Genomic DNA, 18,100 nt, shown 5'->3' with positions numbered 1-18,100 from the left:
TTATCATGACATGCAGAAGGTTAGTCCTTGCTTTTAGTCTTTTTCTTCCATGAATATGGTTTCTTTTCCTTCTTTTGCTTATTCTTTTAAAAGTGCCTTGTTTTATTTTTATCTTTAACTAATTTCTATTCTGGCTTGCTCTTTCCTTTCTTTGCCTTTTTGTAGCTTGTTAGGTCTGTTGGGGACTTCTCCAATGCCTTGCTTACAGTGGAAAAGGAGTACCAGAATCAAGGCCTAATTCTTTCTCGGAAGAATTTGGAAGTTCAGTAGGTTTATACCGAGAGGGATGCCACGGTCAGTGAGGTGACTCCTCTAAGGGAGAGGGAGGATGCCCTGCAGCTCCAGTTGGGAGAATTTCAGCTCACCCAGACCAAATTGGCGAGATGTGAGGAGCATCTAAAAACTTCTTAGGCCAGGGTGCAAACGTTGGAAGCAGAAATTGCCACTCTGCGGGCTAGTCATACAACTGAGCTGGAAATTGCTAGGAAGGGGGCACTTAAGGCCTTTGCGCTTTCTCCTGCTTTTGCTAAGTTATTGGCTGATCGCCATGACGGTGGATGGGAGGCTGCTGCCCGCTGTGTGAGCAGTTAGTATGGTGAGGGTGAGGAGCAGCAGGCTCGTTTCAACACTTTATGGGCTAAAGTTGAGGCTGTTGGCGACGCTGGCTTATTCCAGCTGCCTGCTGACCATCCTTGTGATGCTAGCTGCAAGGTTCCTGACCATGCCGTGCTGAACTTGGAGGTTCCCTTCTGCCTTGACATTGCTACAGCTATTGGGGTGGAGTCTTTGGCTGGTAGATAATAAAGGTTATGGCGGCTGTCACCTTCCTACTCCAGTGGTTCCTTTGAGTTTCCCTCACCCTGATCCGTGGTAATAGGTAGCTTTTGTTGCTGTCTTTGGGGTGTATAGCCGCCAAAGATAATATTTTCTTGTGTCTTCTCAGAATACTTTATCTTTTGTTACTGGGCCTGTCTAGCGTAACTTGAATTTATGTATCCTCGTCTTGGTGGACTAGGGCTCAGCTTTGTACGTATTATAACTGACTTGATAGATGTTTACCCTATCCTGGTGGGCAGGGGTTCAGCTTTGTGTTTTATGTACTTGATGATTTTTCTGCTATTTCGTCTATTGATTGTTTTGTAGTCTACGTGCTTGTTTGAACCTGCCGCTGAGCCAAAGTGTAGTAGTACCTAGACCTTAGCATAACAACCCCTCTGTTGCGCTCAGTGAAGCCTCGTAGGTTGGGCCTCTTGTTTTCCTGATTTAGCTATTAAGAGCTTTTTTGTTTTCTTGTCTTCTGCTCTCTTCAGTAGGGACTTTGATGAGCTTTGCTCTTTCTACCCTGTTTGCGTTGTATGCTTGTGCTTTACGTCCTCTACTTAATTTTTGTAGAGACTTGCGTGCATATTGATTAGTTTATTCAATGTTGCCTGTTTGGCATCATTTGGTCTGCTCTGCTGAGACATATTCATGTCAACCAGCTTTTGGCTAATTATTTTATGTCATTCAGCTTATTTTGTTGTGACTTGTCTGTGTTGTTCAGCTTGTTTGTGCTGCGACTTATTGGTTTGTGCCCCTTGCTTCTCTTTGCAAGGGCTTCTCATTTTCCTATCTCTTCCTCTCCCCCTCAAAGAGGTGAGCTGGGTGGGACTAAGAGGACCTTAGTGTTGCCCGCACAACTCACCCTTCTTCTTTTACTCTTTTTTTTTCAGACCTTCCCTACTCGAGTTAACCGTTTCAGACCTCCCCCTCAGGCGTCCCAGAGATGGTGCCCTATGTTACTTTGAGCAGGTAAGGTAAAATTTTTTTAGGGAGGGATGCCCTTTTGTCGTGTAACATTGTTTTGCTGCGCCACACTATGGTGTTTTCTGTCTTCAGCACTTACGTGTTATTATTATTTTTCTTTTTTGCGTTTCCTCATGTTAGTACATGATGCTAAAGCATAATATATTTAGGCAAGTTTATGTAATATACTCCTCATGTAGAGGCTCGTATTTCATTGAATTAAAATGGCTTGAATGCCTTAATTGATATAACATGAACTAAACAGGGTTCTTGCAAAATTGAAACAATTATCCTCAATTCTACTTAACTTTTTGCCTCTTTAAACAAAATATTCCTTTAGCACATCAACATAGTAACTATTCCTTAAGACCTGACCTTCTTGATTTGCGAGGAGGAATGCACCAGGTCCTACCTGCTCATGAATGATGAAGGGACCTTCCCAATTAGCTGACAACTTTCCATGTTGGTTTCCTCTTCCCACTACTGTTATCCTTCTGAGGATCAGGTCTCCTGGAAGGAGCTCCCGGTGCTTGACTCTTTTGTTAAAAGCTTTGGAAATCCTACTCTTCTGAGCTGCCAGCTTGAGAGCTGCTTTTAGCCTTACTTCCGGCAGGAAGTCTAGCTCCTCCATCATGCGCTTTTAATTTCCCTATGGCTTATAGTGTTGCATCCTCAGGCTGGGAATTTGCACTTTCACTAGGACAACTGCGTCAGCCCCATAAACTAGAGTGAAAGGGCTTTTTCCGGTAGATTCTTTTTCGGTGGTTCTGTTTGCCCATAACACCTCAGGGACCAGGTCAGCCCATAAGCCTTTGTGTTCTCCAGCTTTCTCTACAGGGCTGTTAAGATCAACTTGTTTGTCGCTTCGGCTTGGCCATTACTCTACGAGTGACAAAATGAGCACTTGCATACTTGGTGCCCATGTCCTCCAGGTAATCCTTAATGGTGTCACAGTCGAATTGGCATTTGTGGTCAAAGACTACGCATTGCAACACCCTAAACTTTGTGATGATGTTTTTCCATATGAACGTCCTCACTTGGGTTGCCTTTATGTACTTAGTAGGCTCGGCCTCTATCCACTTGGTAAAATAGTCTACTGCCATTATGAGGTACTTCCTGCCTGCTGACCCATTGGTGAAGGGTTCAAATATATCTATTGACTACAAGAAAAAGACCGTTTTTCGACGGAAACTTTTCCTAAGAAACAACCTGTTTTCCGTCAAAAAGTGGGTTTCCGACCAAATTCCGTCGGAGTTGGTCCGTCGGAAAAGAAATCGTAGGACACAAATGACATTTTCCGTCGTAAATTTCGTCGGAAACACTTTTCCGACAAAATATCCGACGGAATTTCCCGTCCAAAGACATTTTTCGGCAATGGGAAAATCAGTCGGAAATTTCCGACGGATTTTACATTCCATTGTAAATTTCCGACGGGGATTCCGTCGGAAACAGTTTCAACCAAAATAAAAAAAAACGCCGCACCACCACCGGCACGGCGTTTAACCACCTCAAATTCCTAACTTACCCACCAACAGACCTATATCCCCACGAGTCCACCACCAGTCCCCACCGCCAAACCACCCCACCGCAACAAAAAACAAACATAAAAAAAATCCCCACCCAAAACCCAGATCTACCCACCACCACCTCCCTCCCTTCAGCCCCAATTTAAACCCCACGTACTAGATCTTCCGACCAGGACACCGCAACCCAAAAAAAATTAAAAAAAGCTGACCACACATCATCACCAACCTAACCCCCAAAATCGTAACTCTAACAACCACCACCACCACCATATATTTAAAAAAAATCCCAAAAAAAAAATTAACAAAATAAAATCAAAATTGAGAAAAGACATAGATACATACCTTAATTTGACAATACAAAACCTCGGAATTGGGTTTATAAGGCCAAATTCGACAATGAAAACTCTAGATCTAAAGTTTTCATGGTCGAATTTGACCCCAAAACCTTCGTTGTTGATGTCGGTGTTGGTGCCTGTGATACCCCGTATTTTTAATGTATTTTATAAATTATTTATTTAATTATAAAATATATTTTGGGTCAAACAATTTTAATTATTGAATTATAAATAAAGCAAGTATTTATATTTGGGTCAATAAGTATTTAATCCAAACGTAGCCCATCTTTATTGAACCCAATCATCTTATTTTTACTTTTGGACCACTTACTTCATCATTTAAGTCCATAATTTTTATGAAGCTCGAACCTACCCTAACCTACTCTACACTATAAATACTCCATTTATCCCTAAAATTTCCCACACAAAAAGTCAATTTGGTCAAGGTAATTATTTCTCCTCTTATTTCCCTTTTCTTATTCTTTTTCCTTTTCCTTTTTTCTTCTTTCTTTTCTTATTTTTTTCCTTTCTTTTGCTTGTTCTTTCACGTGGGAATTTGCTACCACTCCCAACAACACCGGCTGCCACTACTGCCGCCAACCCCACCGCCGGTCTGCCACCATGCCACGCCGCCGCCGCCGACCAGCAGCCGCCCAGCTGGCCGGCCACCACCCACGGTGGTTCTTCCCTTCTCTCTCCTCTTTTATTTTGTTTTATTAAATATTCATATAATATATTTTTGGGTATTGATTCTTGATGGTTAAATTATGATTAGTATGTTTTAAAATTGTGTTTTTGATGATTAAAGAGTATAAATTTCAGATTTTGTATTGTTTTAGATTATGATTTTATAAGGTATTAAAGTTAGGGTTTTGAAATTAGTAAAGTTTTGATTTTTAGGGTTCTAACTTACAATCAATTTGGGGGTTTTATATACCCATTGACTGTAAGTGGTAATAAAGCTTAAAGATTGTATCTTTATGAAGTTATAATGAAATTTTAATGGGTTTTTGTTTATAGAATAATGCTGGAATTTTTATTTACATACTACTTTTGTGTATTAGTTAAAAGGAGTTGATAACCCATAAGTAGAGAATATTTTAAGTGGTTTTAACATAATTTTCAAATTTATTTAAGGGGTTTAAGCCTTAAAAAGTATGCTAGAATTTTTATATGAACACTATAATTGAGTTTTCACTTTGTGGTTTTAATTACCCTCTTAAAGAGAGAGTTTTAAAGGTTTTAAACCAAAATTTCAGCTTATTAGTGAGGTTTTAAAATGTTTAAAAATTGCTGAAAATTTGTGTATACTAAGGTAATTAATATAGTATTATTGTCCGTTTATGTAGGAAACTTGGTTCGAGAATTGTTGTAGAGTACTCGGTTATTTTAAGAGCTTATTTGAGGTACGTTCGCGTACTTAGCATATTTTGATGATGTCGAATCATGCTAGGCTTAATTTCAATCAATTACAAGTAGTATCATGCTAAGGTTTATGTATGGAATTGTGAATTAATGACGTTGGTGATTGAATTGTGAAGCATGAATTATTTGTGATGGTTTATAGATTGGAAGATTATATTTTGGGCATGTTGTGTTTGAACCACATTTTTATCTATGACATGTTAGAAGGCATGATTAATTAAACTACATGTTTAATTATGTTTGGAATATTGAAAAGGAATTTTATTATGGTTCAAATAATTTTTATTGATGCTTTAAGCATGAGGAAGGAGCTATATAAGTGTCTATGTACACAAGGAATAAATTGTATGTGGTGCCTTTGTGGACTTAAGGTGTTTTTAACACCGAGGGATAGGATTTTTGGCGCATTATGCGTTTAAGGTGTCTTTGACACTGAGGTAGAATTAAAAAGGGTTCAACATGAAATAATATGTGGTCACTAATTATTCAAGAATTAAATTGGTATGTTTGTCTGATTGAATAATTATTGTTGATTGACTTATTATGCTTTGAGAGTCATCACCAAGTCTAATAATATGTAAATAACGTAAAGTGAAAGAGATTACGCACCAAAACTCTTGGAACGTATATACCTTGAGTATGAACAATGGGGGGAGTTATGGGGTTTTATATTTAACCATAACTTCTAATGGAATACAGGACGTTGTATATTCCTTTTTTTTATTTATTATTATGCGCAGGAGTTTTGCCACCTTTGAGTGGTTTTGTCGCTGGCACGGTTAGCTCTCGTGTCAGTTAACCTCAAATTTATTTGGGGGAGGTTAGGAGGTGGAAACCCGTTCGATGCGTAATCAATGCAAAATGAATCAATTAGTGTCTAGTCATTGTGTCTTGTTGATTGGTGTGTGTGCTTGTGAACATGTGCAATGAGGTAAGTGTGTGTTGATAGTTGAAAGCATGTTAGTGTGTTTAATTACGCGTATGTACTCAGCTTTGCTGATTGTGTGTGTTTGTGTGTTTTGGCCATGTCTTTATCTTGGCCCTATGATGACCTATTTTTAATGGAGAGTAGTGGAGACAAGTAGAGATAAGCTTTTCAGGTATTGAGGCATATTCATGATGGGGCACGAGTGAAGAGCGAATCATGCTAGTTTATATTAGTTACAATGTGTTTCTACTTTAATTATTTATGCTAATATTTATATGTGAAGCTAACATCAAGTTTGGATTTGGTTTGGTTTTTAATAAGGGCCTTTAATGGTTCCAAGTTGTTGGTTGATTTTCATTTTACTTCGCTCATTTTGGTTTTAACTTTACTTTCGTTTGGTTAGCTTTTCAAGTTGGTTTGTTTTGGAAAGGTTTTTAAAATTAGTCTTCCACTGTGTATCTTTGATATTTTCCTTAACCGTTTTCGCGGTGGCGGTAATGTCTTAGATATTCCTATTCAAAGTTTTATACAAGGCAAAACAGGTATTTTAAAATAAAGGAATTTCTAGGGTGTTACAAAGTGGTATCTGGGAGATTTGGTTGAGATTTTATTACCACTAAAGCAAAAAATGTATTTTAAAGTGTTTTGTTTTAAAACTTGGCCAAGTGCTTATTTAATTAAACGGTGTTAAACTAAATTGTTTTGAATTTTATTTTAGGAATGACCAAAATTTTTTTTTTATGAAGAACATCCAATTTTTTTTTTATTGAGGATGTCCGAATTTTGTTTTAAGAAAGCCGAAAATTTTTCGGTCTTTTTCAAAGCTGATTTTTGAATTTCTTTAAAAAAAAAAAAAAAAAGGAGGAGTAAAAAATATTTTTAGTTTGTTCATGTTGTTGGAAAACAAGGATTGAGGTAAGAAATATGTGTTAAAAGCTTTTATAAGCATGTTGGTGAGCTTGGGTAGGAGAAGAAAGGGCATATAGGCTAGAATTTAATTTCTTTCCTATGTGCATATATATATGTATTTTTTTAAGAGGTGTTCAAGCATGTTGTATGACTAAATGTTTATTGATGACAACGTGTAATATGTGAATCATTATATGTGAGCTATCAAGATTGTTTGATTGAACATCGAACTTAATTTTCTGCAAGAACGGTATTATATGGTTATAGGAAGGGTTTGCTATTGGTAGTTGATCCCGTTTTCTTGTAGGATCCCTAAACCTATACCCTGTGAGTTTTTATGATGAGAATTTTGAGGAATGTTAAGGATTTTGAGAGTTCAATTGCTTATGTTAGGATGGTTCGCTTCAATGGTCTTATTTGAGATGTATTTTTGAAGAAACTTTGGATGCACATCATCACATGAATGTGAGTATTGTTTTTGGGATAATTTGTTGTTAAGATACGTTGTCTAGATATTAAAAATGAGTAATTTGAGTTTTGTACACTTGTGTATGGAGACACCAAGTTATAAGGATAAAGAGATTGATTTTAATGCATATGGTTAAGGAGCTTAAGGATGAAATCATTTGGGATATTATCTATTATGAGGAATATGTTTTGTCTTTGAGTATGAGTTTGAATTGGAATCGAAATTGAACAGGAGCCCAAGAGAGGTGAGCATAGGAATTGATTAGAGATGAGTAATGATGAAAATTATTATATGAGTTGAGGGATACTCAATGCGGATCAATTGAAGTTTTACATTTTAAGCTTAGTGACTTATCATTTCTTATGATTAAAGTTATTTAATTTGGGATGGAGAGTTGAGCATAAATATTTTAATATATGGTGGAGTTTTGAGAAGTTATGATCTTGTTGGAATATTGACGACTCTTGTTATGTTGGACCTTAAATACATTGTCACATGTTCAACCTTGAGAATATTGACATATGTTATTTAGGAGTTATGAGTATTTATTCTTTCACTTGGGATATGAGGATATTTATTTTACTTCAAGGAGTCATTATGGATAGCAATGCTATCATTTTGGAGAAAATTCTTGAATTTATTCACCAGATCTTTTAGAGTTGTTCAACAACCTTATGATTTCTATTGTTTTCCAAGTGCTACTCATTTCTTTCTTCCCTTTGTGAGTAGCAGTTAATGGGGATTTTTTTTTTTATTATTTTTGATTGTATGATTAAGTATATGAATTTTGGTTGTTTATCAAACAAGATTTTATGTATTCGAATTATTGGGAATGAGGACCAAAAAAATAAATTTTTTTACCTCAACCCTTAATTCGAATTAAATAATAATGGTTTCTTGATTGAGTTTAATTTAGTGGTTGGTGTTTGTTGATTAGAATAAGAGGAACCTAAGTGTTTCAACCCAACCTATATAGCAACCAGTTTTATCATCAAGAAAGTATGGTAACAAGAAGCAATTTTAGTAATGGAATTATTTGAACAAGGTAGTAAGGCAAGCTTGACAGATTGCCAAGGAGGCAAGGATGATATAACCACCAACAATCCCATAGTGGGAAAAGGGTGAAACAAGATGGTGTTAAGAAGTGAAAACTATATATATACCAAAGGGATATCAATTCATGAAGTTTTGACAGTTGAGTTAGAGAGTTATACAAGTTGTTTAAAAACAATTTGTTTCTTCAGAATTTGAGAGTGAATAAAAGTCTGTATGGTATGTACTGGAGAGAGTTGATTTTTACCATGTCAGAGGGAACGAACAAGTTATGAATACATCCGACCTTATTTGGAGATGTTTGAGATAACAAACCCGAAATAAGTTTTACCAGTTTTTCATGTAGACAGAAAGAAAAGATAGTGAGGTTTAATTAAGTGGAAATGAAAAGATTACTTGGTTTCGAGAAGTACTCCAAGTTGTTAAGATCTCTCAATATTCAAGGAAATGATATTGCTTTAAACTTAAGGGAATGAGTTGAAGGATAGCGAACTATGAATTTAAGGGTGGTTTTCAAGACATAAAGTCTTTGGGAGTTTGATTGAATTGAATTATAAATAATCAATTCATATATTAGCTAAAAAAAGGTGAGATCAAAAATAAAGATAAGGAATCAAATCAAGAAAGAAGATAGGCAAAAGTTCAACAAAATGACTAAAGAGCTTTAAAGGAATATTTTGGAAATGATAAAAAGTTTAAAGGCGGCTTGAGTAACTCTTGAAAATTAAGGAAATTTGAATTATGAAGACGCTGTATACTTGAAAGTGTCGAGAATATTGAACTATGGATGTAAAAATGTCATAAAGAAGAAAGAGTTTATGACAGGATTTATGAATTTGATTGAGATGTGTTGAAATAACTTGAGTAAGGATTGTATATGAGGTGATTGAAGTTGAGATTATTTAGGGGTCACGAGATTTATTCAAGGGATGCTAGAAGAAAGATTATGGATTTAATTGGAGGAAAGATGTAACATGGGAAATATAAGCAAGGATATAAAGGTTAAGTGAAGTTGGAGGTATTATATTGACATATTTGCGTGTGGAGAAAGGGTTAATGTTGCATTGCTTAAAGGGGGTTGAAAGATACTATTGAAGTCATTGAAAGAAGGTTACATCACCCTGGAGAGCGCATGTAATTGTTAAAGAAAGGAACGGAAGTGTCTGTAAAGTGCCTATGGGGGATTGATCAATGTGACAAAGAACTATAATTATCCTTTGCTTTAAAGCGACGATTAGTTTGATCAAATGAAAGGAGAAATATAATTTTGATATTAGACTTGAGGATAGAACTACTAAGTAAAAATATTTGAAAGAGGATATTTAGAATTTGGCGCTTATGACAAGGTTTGGACGATTCGAGTTTTCATTTTTGCCTTTTGGGATAATGAATCACCTATAATTTCCATGGACTTATGGAATTCAGTATTTTCATTGTAGGTATTTTGGTGAATTCTAAGAATGGGAAGTAAAGGACGATGTGAACATCTGTAATAAAACGTGTTGATGCTTAGAAAGAAGCAAATGCACGCAAGTTTTTCCCAAGTGTGAGTTGTGATTGAGAAAGGACCATTTTGGGATACCTTGCGATAAGAGGAAAAGTTGATGTAACAGGGATAGAAGCGGTGAATTATGGACTCCGTGATAAAACACTTGTTGTTGAGGTTTAAGTTTGACAACGGTGTGGAAGGTTTTGATAGATTCGAAAGGATTATTAACAAGTGAATGCCCTGGCAAAGAATAATTGGAAGTTCATGGAAAGTAATAAGTGTGAAATAACTTTGTATAAATTAATGATTATTTTTGAATGAATTTTAAATTTTAAAGTTTGAGATAGACTCTCACACATAAGGATTTAAATACGTAACAAGAAATTACTAGAGTTGATAAAGGACCGTGGAAGAGACATTCAATGTCATTGAAAAGGAAGCAATATATTGGGCAAATATGTTGCAAATAATGTTAAAGTTAAGGGGGAATAAGGAAATTAATCTCCTCGAAAGTGTTGGAAAAGGAAAGTTAAAAAAAATGTTGGGGTAACGACAGCATGAGACCAACAATATCCGAGGAAATGAAGAATATAAAATCAAGTAGAGAGTGTGAATTTGATCGAATTTGTAAGAGGATATGTCATTTTAATATTCATGGAGATAAAAGCTTGAGTATACTTTGTAAGAGTAAGAAGTTTAAAAGAAATATAACGGAAGGAAAGTGAAATACAACCAGCAAAAATGATTGGGTAAAGGTGTATTGAGGGTTTAGAGTGATTAATTTATTCAGATTGTGGTGGATAGATTGTCTAAGTCCGCAATGTTTAAAACCCGATGAAGGAGACTTCGAAGATGGAGCAACTTGCGAAGGCTTACATCAAATTCGTTGTGAGATTACATGGAGTTCCTGAAAATATCATGTTAGATAAAAAATTCCTAGTTTCTTTCAAAATCCTAAAATGAGGTATACAGGAGAACTTTGGTAATACATTGAAGACGATTACAACCTCCACCCATTGGTATAATAGCGAAATAATATTTAACAGGGGAATTTATGCAGAAAGCAAGCGTATTCAATTTCAAAAAAAAGGATGTAACAAAGTCACCATACAAGCCAACATTGGTATGGCAACATTTTGAGGTTGGAAAAAAAAACCATGTGTAGACACCCATTTGTGTCTCCCCAAAACTAAACCCAGTGATGAGTACCTTTCACGTCGAATCATAATTGAATGAAGTGAAGGTGTGGAAAGTTTAGTGTTGCGGATAGTTTTTAATTCTTTTCTCTTCTCTCTGTTTTTGAAAACTTAATTTTAAGAAAACAGCCAATCCAGTTTGGTTAGTCCATGATATGGGTCCAATAGTGGTGTAGTTGGATGGGGCTTGCAAAGACCTTTCCAACGATATATTATAAGCCCAATTCCGATGAATATTGAGGAAGTTATGGCCAACTTACTAAACTGGGCCCGGTTTGAGCTTTATGTACGGCCCAATGATCAAGGGGAGGGCCTAATATGATTTATCATTCCTAATGAAATTAGGAATGGTTTTAGTCTTCTAGAATCTTCTAGAAGGTTCTTTTCATTCCTAATTCAATTAGCATTGATAAATTGACTTTTGTTGACTTTTCAGAGTTTTAATCAAAATCAAATAGCATTTTCGAAGAAATTATATTATTTTATCCTCCAGTACGGTAAACTTATCGGATTTTCGAAAACGCGTTAAAATCAAGGCTGGCGTCCAACCCCAGGCATTGGCGCCTGGAACCAGGCTTGGCGTCAGACGCTAGCCATTGGTGCCTGGCGCCAGCTAGCCAGGGTTGGCGCCAGCTAGCCAGGGTTGGCGCCAGCTCTGTTTCCTGAGCGTCAGACTCTGTTTTGTTAAATTATCTATTTTGGTTGATTTTCTGTATAAATATCGTATCAAAAACTCCGTTTTCATTCACCAATTCATCATCTACATTCACCTACAACCAATTCTCCTCATTCACAAGTTTTAATTAGCATTATCTCTTTAATTCTTCATTCTTTCTTACTTTGTTTTCACACTAAATTCCGCATTCACAAGATCTAGACACACCTAGCCATATTCGAAGTTGCTTTCGCCCTAGACGTGAAAGGTTTAATTTCTGAGGGTTTGGTCCCAAATCTCTATTTCAATTATTTGATTTAATTGTTTGTTTATTATTTTTCCTTGAAGTTACTAACGTGTGTATTTTGTTATTAGAAAGAGATACGAGGCATCAAAGTAAGTACTTTAATGGTTTAATTGATTATGATGTAGAAATCATGTTTAAATTGTTATTATGATTCCTAGTATCATGTCTAGGGTAATTTTAATATTAAATATGATTGTTATGATGTTCCTATATTCTTCCTAATATTTATGATCGTTAGTATCATGTTAGGGTTAAAGATTTGATTTTTAATGCTTAGTGACATGCTAGGGTTTGTTATTAATCTTGTTAGTATCATGCCTAGGATCTTGCTATGTTTATTATGATTTAATATTAACATGAACATGATTATGATTATAATTATTGTTATGGTTATTTATTATGTTGCTTGATACATTATTTATTCTTTATTGCTTGATCACCTTCATTGCCTGTTTAAAGGGAATTTGTACTTGTAATCACGCTTAATAAGATAATTAATAATCTTGTTAGGGTTAATGTGATTATAATTCAAGTGATCGCCAATAATAGATTTATTTGTGCATTAATATTCAACCAACATAGATTAAACAGGTTTAGGGTTAATCCTATTGACAGTATGTTAATCAGAAAGCGCACATGAATACGATCAGAATAAAGTAGAGGCCTATTATTAGAGCAGATTCAATCTCTTTTAGGTTGGATTTGTACCATCATCCCCGAACCCTTATTTGGTTCATGACCTTATGGAGTTGACGATCTCTTGGATCGTTAACCTTCATCCTATGAACGGTTTACAAGTTCCTTAAAAACTTGTTGGCGACTCTTTTGCTCTATCTTCTTCCCTTTTGGACGCCATCGTACTTTAGTGTATGATCACAGTGGGGTTCGAGCTAGTGGGATTAAAGGCTCGAAATCATTCCCTACACCATGAAAGTTCACTATGTTGGGGAACATTAGTGACCGAAGCAAGAAAAGTATACATGAATGGATTTGATCTGAGTAGTGCAAGTTAAACAACGGACAAGGCACAAGTGTTATTGAAAGTGTAACCCATAAGACAAAAGATGAATTTTGGTAAGAAAGAAAATTTGACCCAAAATATATGAATTTGCATAGAATTGGTAAAGTGGCAAATAAATTGACATATTATCGGACCTTGGTAAAGTATAAAACAATTTTCATAAGTCATTGTGAAAGAACATTAACTAAAGGTATGAGTTGCAAAGTGATCTATTGAGTTCAACCAATTTGATCATAAAAAAGTTTCGAATATCAAAGTGCTTCATACTTTTACTAGAGGATGGGTGAAAGACAATGTAGATGGAAATTGATTATTTTTGGTATAATAAGTAAGGAATTAATAAGAATTTTGGTTCACAACAAAGAATGCATACGGAGAAGTGTATGACCTTACCAAGGATGGAATGAGAAAGATCAACATGATTCTAAAGTTGAGTTAAGTGGAGTTACGGGGGCGTAACTCGTTTTCTTTAAGGGGGGTAGAGTGCGATAGAATTACGCGCTTTTTCCATAATTTTGGCATTTTAAAGTGTTTTTTTTGTCAAGTTTTACACTGATTTAGTTGATAAGTGTTATTATTATACACACTAAGTTATGTAATTTTATTACCAAAGTTGATCTACACTAATGCTAGTGTGAGTTTGTTAGATAGTCTAATAGCTTACACATTATTTTGTATAAGTTTGTTAGTAAAGTTGTTACCTTACACATTATTTTGTGTAAGTAGGTTAGTAAGTTAGTTACTTTACACACTAGTTTGTGTGTGAATGAATGGATGAGGTAGAAATTAAGTATCACAAAAATACAACAACTAAAAATATTAAGGAAATTTTTAGATTTTACAAACATTTATTCGTTTTCAAGCGAGTTTTTCTTGTTTTCGTACCTAAGTTTCGGGGATGAAACTTCTTTTAAGGGGGGTAGACTGTAATACCCCGTATTTTTAATGTATTTTATAAATTATTTATTTAATTATAAAATATATTTTGGGTCAAACTATTTTAATTATTGAATTATAAATAAAGCAAGTATTTATATTTGGGTCAATAAGTATTTAATCCAAATGTAGCCCATCTTTATTGAACCCAATCATCTTATTTTTACTTTTGGGCCACTTACTTCATCATTTAAGTCCATAATTTTTATGAAGCTCAAACCTACCCTAACCTACTCTACAATATAAATACTCCATTTATCCCTAAAATTTCCCACACAAAAAGTCAATTGGTCAAGATAATTATTTCTCCTCTTATTTCCCTTTTCTTATTCTTTTTCCTTTTCCATTTTTCTTCCTTCTTTACTTATTTTTTTTCCTTTCTTTTGCTTGTTCTTTCACGTGGGAATTTGCTACCACTCCCAACAACACCGGCTGCCACTGCTGCCGCCAACCCCACCGCCGGTCTGCCACCATGCCACGCCGCCGCCGCCGGCAACAACCGCCCAGCTGGCCGGCTACCACCCACGGTGGTTCTTCCCTTCTCTCTCCTCTTTTATTTTGTTTTAATAATTATTCCTATAATATATTTTTGGGTATTGATTCTTGATGGTTAAATTATGATTAGTATGTTTTAAAATTGTGTTTTTGATGATTAAAGAGTATAAATTTCAGATTTTGTATTGTTTTAGATTATGATTTTATAAGGTATTAAAGTTAGGGTTTTGAAATTAGTAAAGTTTTGATTTTTAGGGTTCTAACTTACAATCAATTTGGGGGTTTTATATACCCATTGATTGTAAGTGGTAATAAAGCTTAAAGATTGTATCTTTATGAAGTTATAATGAAATTTTAATGGGTTTTTGTTTATAGAATAATGCTGGAATTTTTATTTACATACTACTTTTGTGTATTAGTTAAAAGGAGTTGATAACCCATAAGTAGAGAATATTTTAAGTGGTTTTAACATAATTTTCAGATTTATTTAAGGGGTTTAAGCCTTAAAAAGTATGCTGGAATTTTTATATGAACACTATAATTGAGTTTTCACTTTGTGGTTTTAATTACCCTCTTAAAGAGAGAGTTTTAAAGGTCTTTAACCAAAATTTCAGCTTGTTAGTGAGGTTTTAAAATGTTTAAAAATTGCTGAAAATTTGTGTATACTAAGGTAATTAATATAGTATTATTGTCCCTTTATGTAGGAAACTTGGTTCGAGAACTGTTGTAGAGCACTCGGTTATTTTAAGAGCTTATTTGAGGTACGTTCGCGTACTTAGCATATTTTGATGATGTCGAATCATGCTAGGCTTGATTTCAATCAATTACAAGTAGTATCATGCTAAGGTTTATGTATGGAATTGTGAATTAATGACGTTGGTGATTGAATTGTGAAGCATGAATTATTTGTGATGGTTTATAGATTAAAATATTATATTTTTGGCATGTTGTGTTTGAACCACATTTTTATCTATGACATGTTAGAAGGCATGATTAATTAAACTACATGTTTAATTATGTTTGGAATATTGAAAAGGAATTTTATTATGGTTCAAATAATTTTTATTGATGCTTTAAGCATGAGGAAGGAGCTATATAAGTGTCTATGTACACAAGGAATAAATTGTATGTGGTGCCTTTGTGGACTTAAGGTGTTTTTAATACCGAGGGATAAGATTTTTGGCGCATTATGCGTTTAAGGTGTCTTTGACACTGAGGTAGAATTAAAAAGGGTTCAACATTAAATAATATGTGGTCACTAATTATTCAAGAATTAAATTGGTATGTTTGTCTGATTGAATAATTATTGTTGATTGACTTATTATGCTTTGAGAGTCATCACCAAGTCTAATAATATGTAAATAACGTAAAGTGAAAGAGATTACGCACCAAAACTCTTGGAACGTATATACCTTGAGTATGAACAATGGGGGGAGTTATGGGGTTTTATATTTAACCATAACTTCTAATGGAATACAGGACGTTGTATATTCCTTTTTTTTATTTATTGTTATGCGCAGGAATTTTGCCACCTTTGAGTGGTTTTGTCGCTGGCACGGTTAGCTCTCGTGTCAGTTAACCTCAAATTTATTTGGGGGAGGTTAGGAGGTGGAAACCCGTTCGATGCGTAATCAATGCAAAATGAATCAATTAGTGTCTAGTCATTGTGTCTTGTTGATTGGTGTGTGTGCTTGTGAACATGTGCAATGAGGTAAGTGTGTGTTGATAGGTGAAGGCATGTTAGTGTGTTTAATTACGCGTATGTACTCAGCTTTGTTGATTGTGTGTGTTTGTGTGTTTTGGCCATGTCTTTATCTTGGCCCTATGATGACCTATTTTTAATGGAGAGTAGTGGAGACAAGTAGAGATAAGCTTTTCAGGTATTGAGGCATATTCATGATGGGGCACGAGTGAAGAGCGAATCATGCTAGTTTATATTAGTTACAATGTGTTTCTACTTTAATTATTTATGCTAATATTTATATGTGAAGCTAACATCAAGTTTGGATTTGGTTTGGTTTTTAATAAGGGCCTTTAATGGTTCCAAGTTGTAGGTTGATTTTCATTTTACTTTGCTCATTTTGGTTTTAACTTTACTTTCGTTTGGTTAGCTTTTCAAGTTAGTTTGTTTTGGAAAGTTTTTTAAAATTAGTCTTCCGCTGTGTATCTTTGATATTTGCCTTAACCGTTTTCACGGTGGCGGTAATGTCTTAGATATTCCTATACTAAGTTTTATACAGGGCAAAACAGGTATTTTAAAATAAAGGAATTTCTAGGGTGGCCGTTTTAGTTGATATCGATGTTGTTGGTGTTGTTGCGGCGGAACGGTGGTAGTAAGGTGGGTGAAAGAGATGAGAGAAGATGAACGAAAATGAAGAAGGGGGACAGAGAAGGAGATCGAAAGGGAGACGGAAGGAGATCGAAAGGGAGATAGAAGGAGAAGGGGGCGGTGGTAAAAGGGGAGAAAGAAGAGGAATTAGAAGAGGAACGAGAAGGTGAAAGGAAAGAGGAGAGAGAAGAGGACCGAGAGAATGAAAGAAGATATAGAAGGAGAAGGGGAAAAGAGATATTAGGGGCGGAAAAGTGAAGTGGGGGATTTAGGGTTTTTAGTTTTTCAGGAGGTTGTTTTTTTTTTAAATATGTTTCGACGGAACTTTCCGACTTTTCGACGGATTTGTATTCCATCGAAAAATGTAATTTCCGACCGAATATTCCGTCGGAAAGCCCATATATTCCGACGGAAAAAAAATCCGTCAAAATTTCTGAGTTTTCCGGCGGAATTACATATCCCTCGGAACCAGTCTGTCGGAGATAGGCCTATTTCTAGTAGTGATTCTCCACTGAGCAAACGGGATCAGACTAAGGATTGCGGTCAGATCATTTGCTGGCTGGTTTATGACTAGGGAATACTTTTGGCACTTGTCACACTTTTTCACATATGCCAGTGCATCTTGCGTCAGAGTTGGCCAGTATGCACCCCTTCTGAGAACTTCTACTCCCAGTGCCTTTCCACCGATGTGGTTGGAACATATTCCTGAGTGTGCCTCTTCCATGATTTTCTCTTGCTCCCACTCTGAGATACACCTTAGTATAGGTTTTGAGAAGCCCTTCTTGTTGAGCTCCCCGTTCATCACCACGTACCAGCTAGCGTCTTTATTCACTTTCTTAGCTTGCACTTCATCGTCTGGCAGTGAGCCATGAATTTTGTATGCCATTATGTTTGTGAACCAAGCTTGTTGCTGCCCGATGCAATTCGCCTGCTCCTTTTCAGCGATACTGCTTTTCTCCAGGACTTCCACCATCACCGTCCTTGTGAGGCTCTGCAAGGTGGAACTAGCTAACTTTGATAACGCGTCAGCTTGGGAGTTTCCCGCTCTCGGGACAAAATCTATTTGGGAGTGGACTAGCTGAGCAGCTAGCTCCTTTACCTTGGTTACATACTTCAGCATTGTGGATTCCCGGCCCTAATCTCATAATCCCCCTTCAGTTGACTGGCTACAAGCTGGGAGTCAGTCTGCAGATGGACTTTCTTTGCCCCGGCTGCGATGCTCATACGCAGGCCTGCCAAAGC

Source organism: Chenopodium quinoa, unplaced genomic scaffold (assembly GCF_001683475.1).
Source record: "Chenopodium quinoa cultivar QQ74 unplaced genomic scaffold, ASM168347v1, whole genome shotgun sequence".
Taxonomy (NCBI): Eukaryota; Viridiplantae; Streptophyta; class Magnoliopsida; order Caryophyllales; family Amaranthaceae; genus Chenopodium; species Chenopodium quinoa.
The sequence above is the reverse complement of the archived record's forward strand: the minus strand, read 5'-3'. Positions refer to the sequence as shown.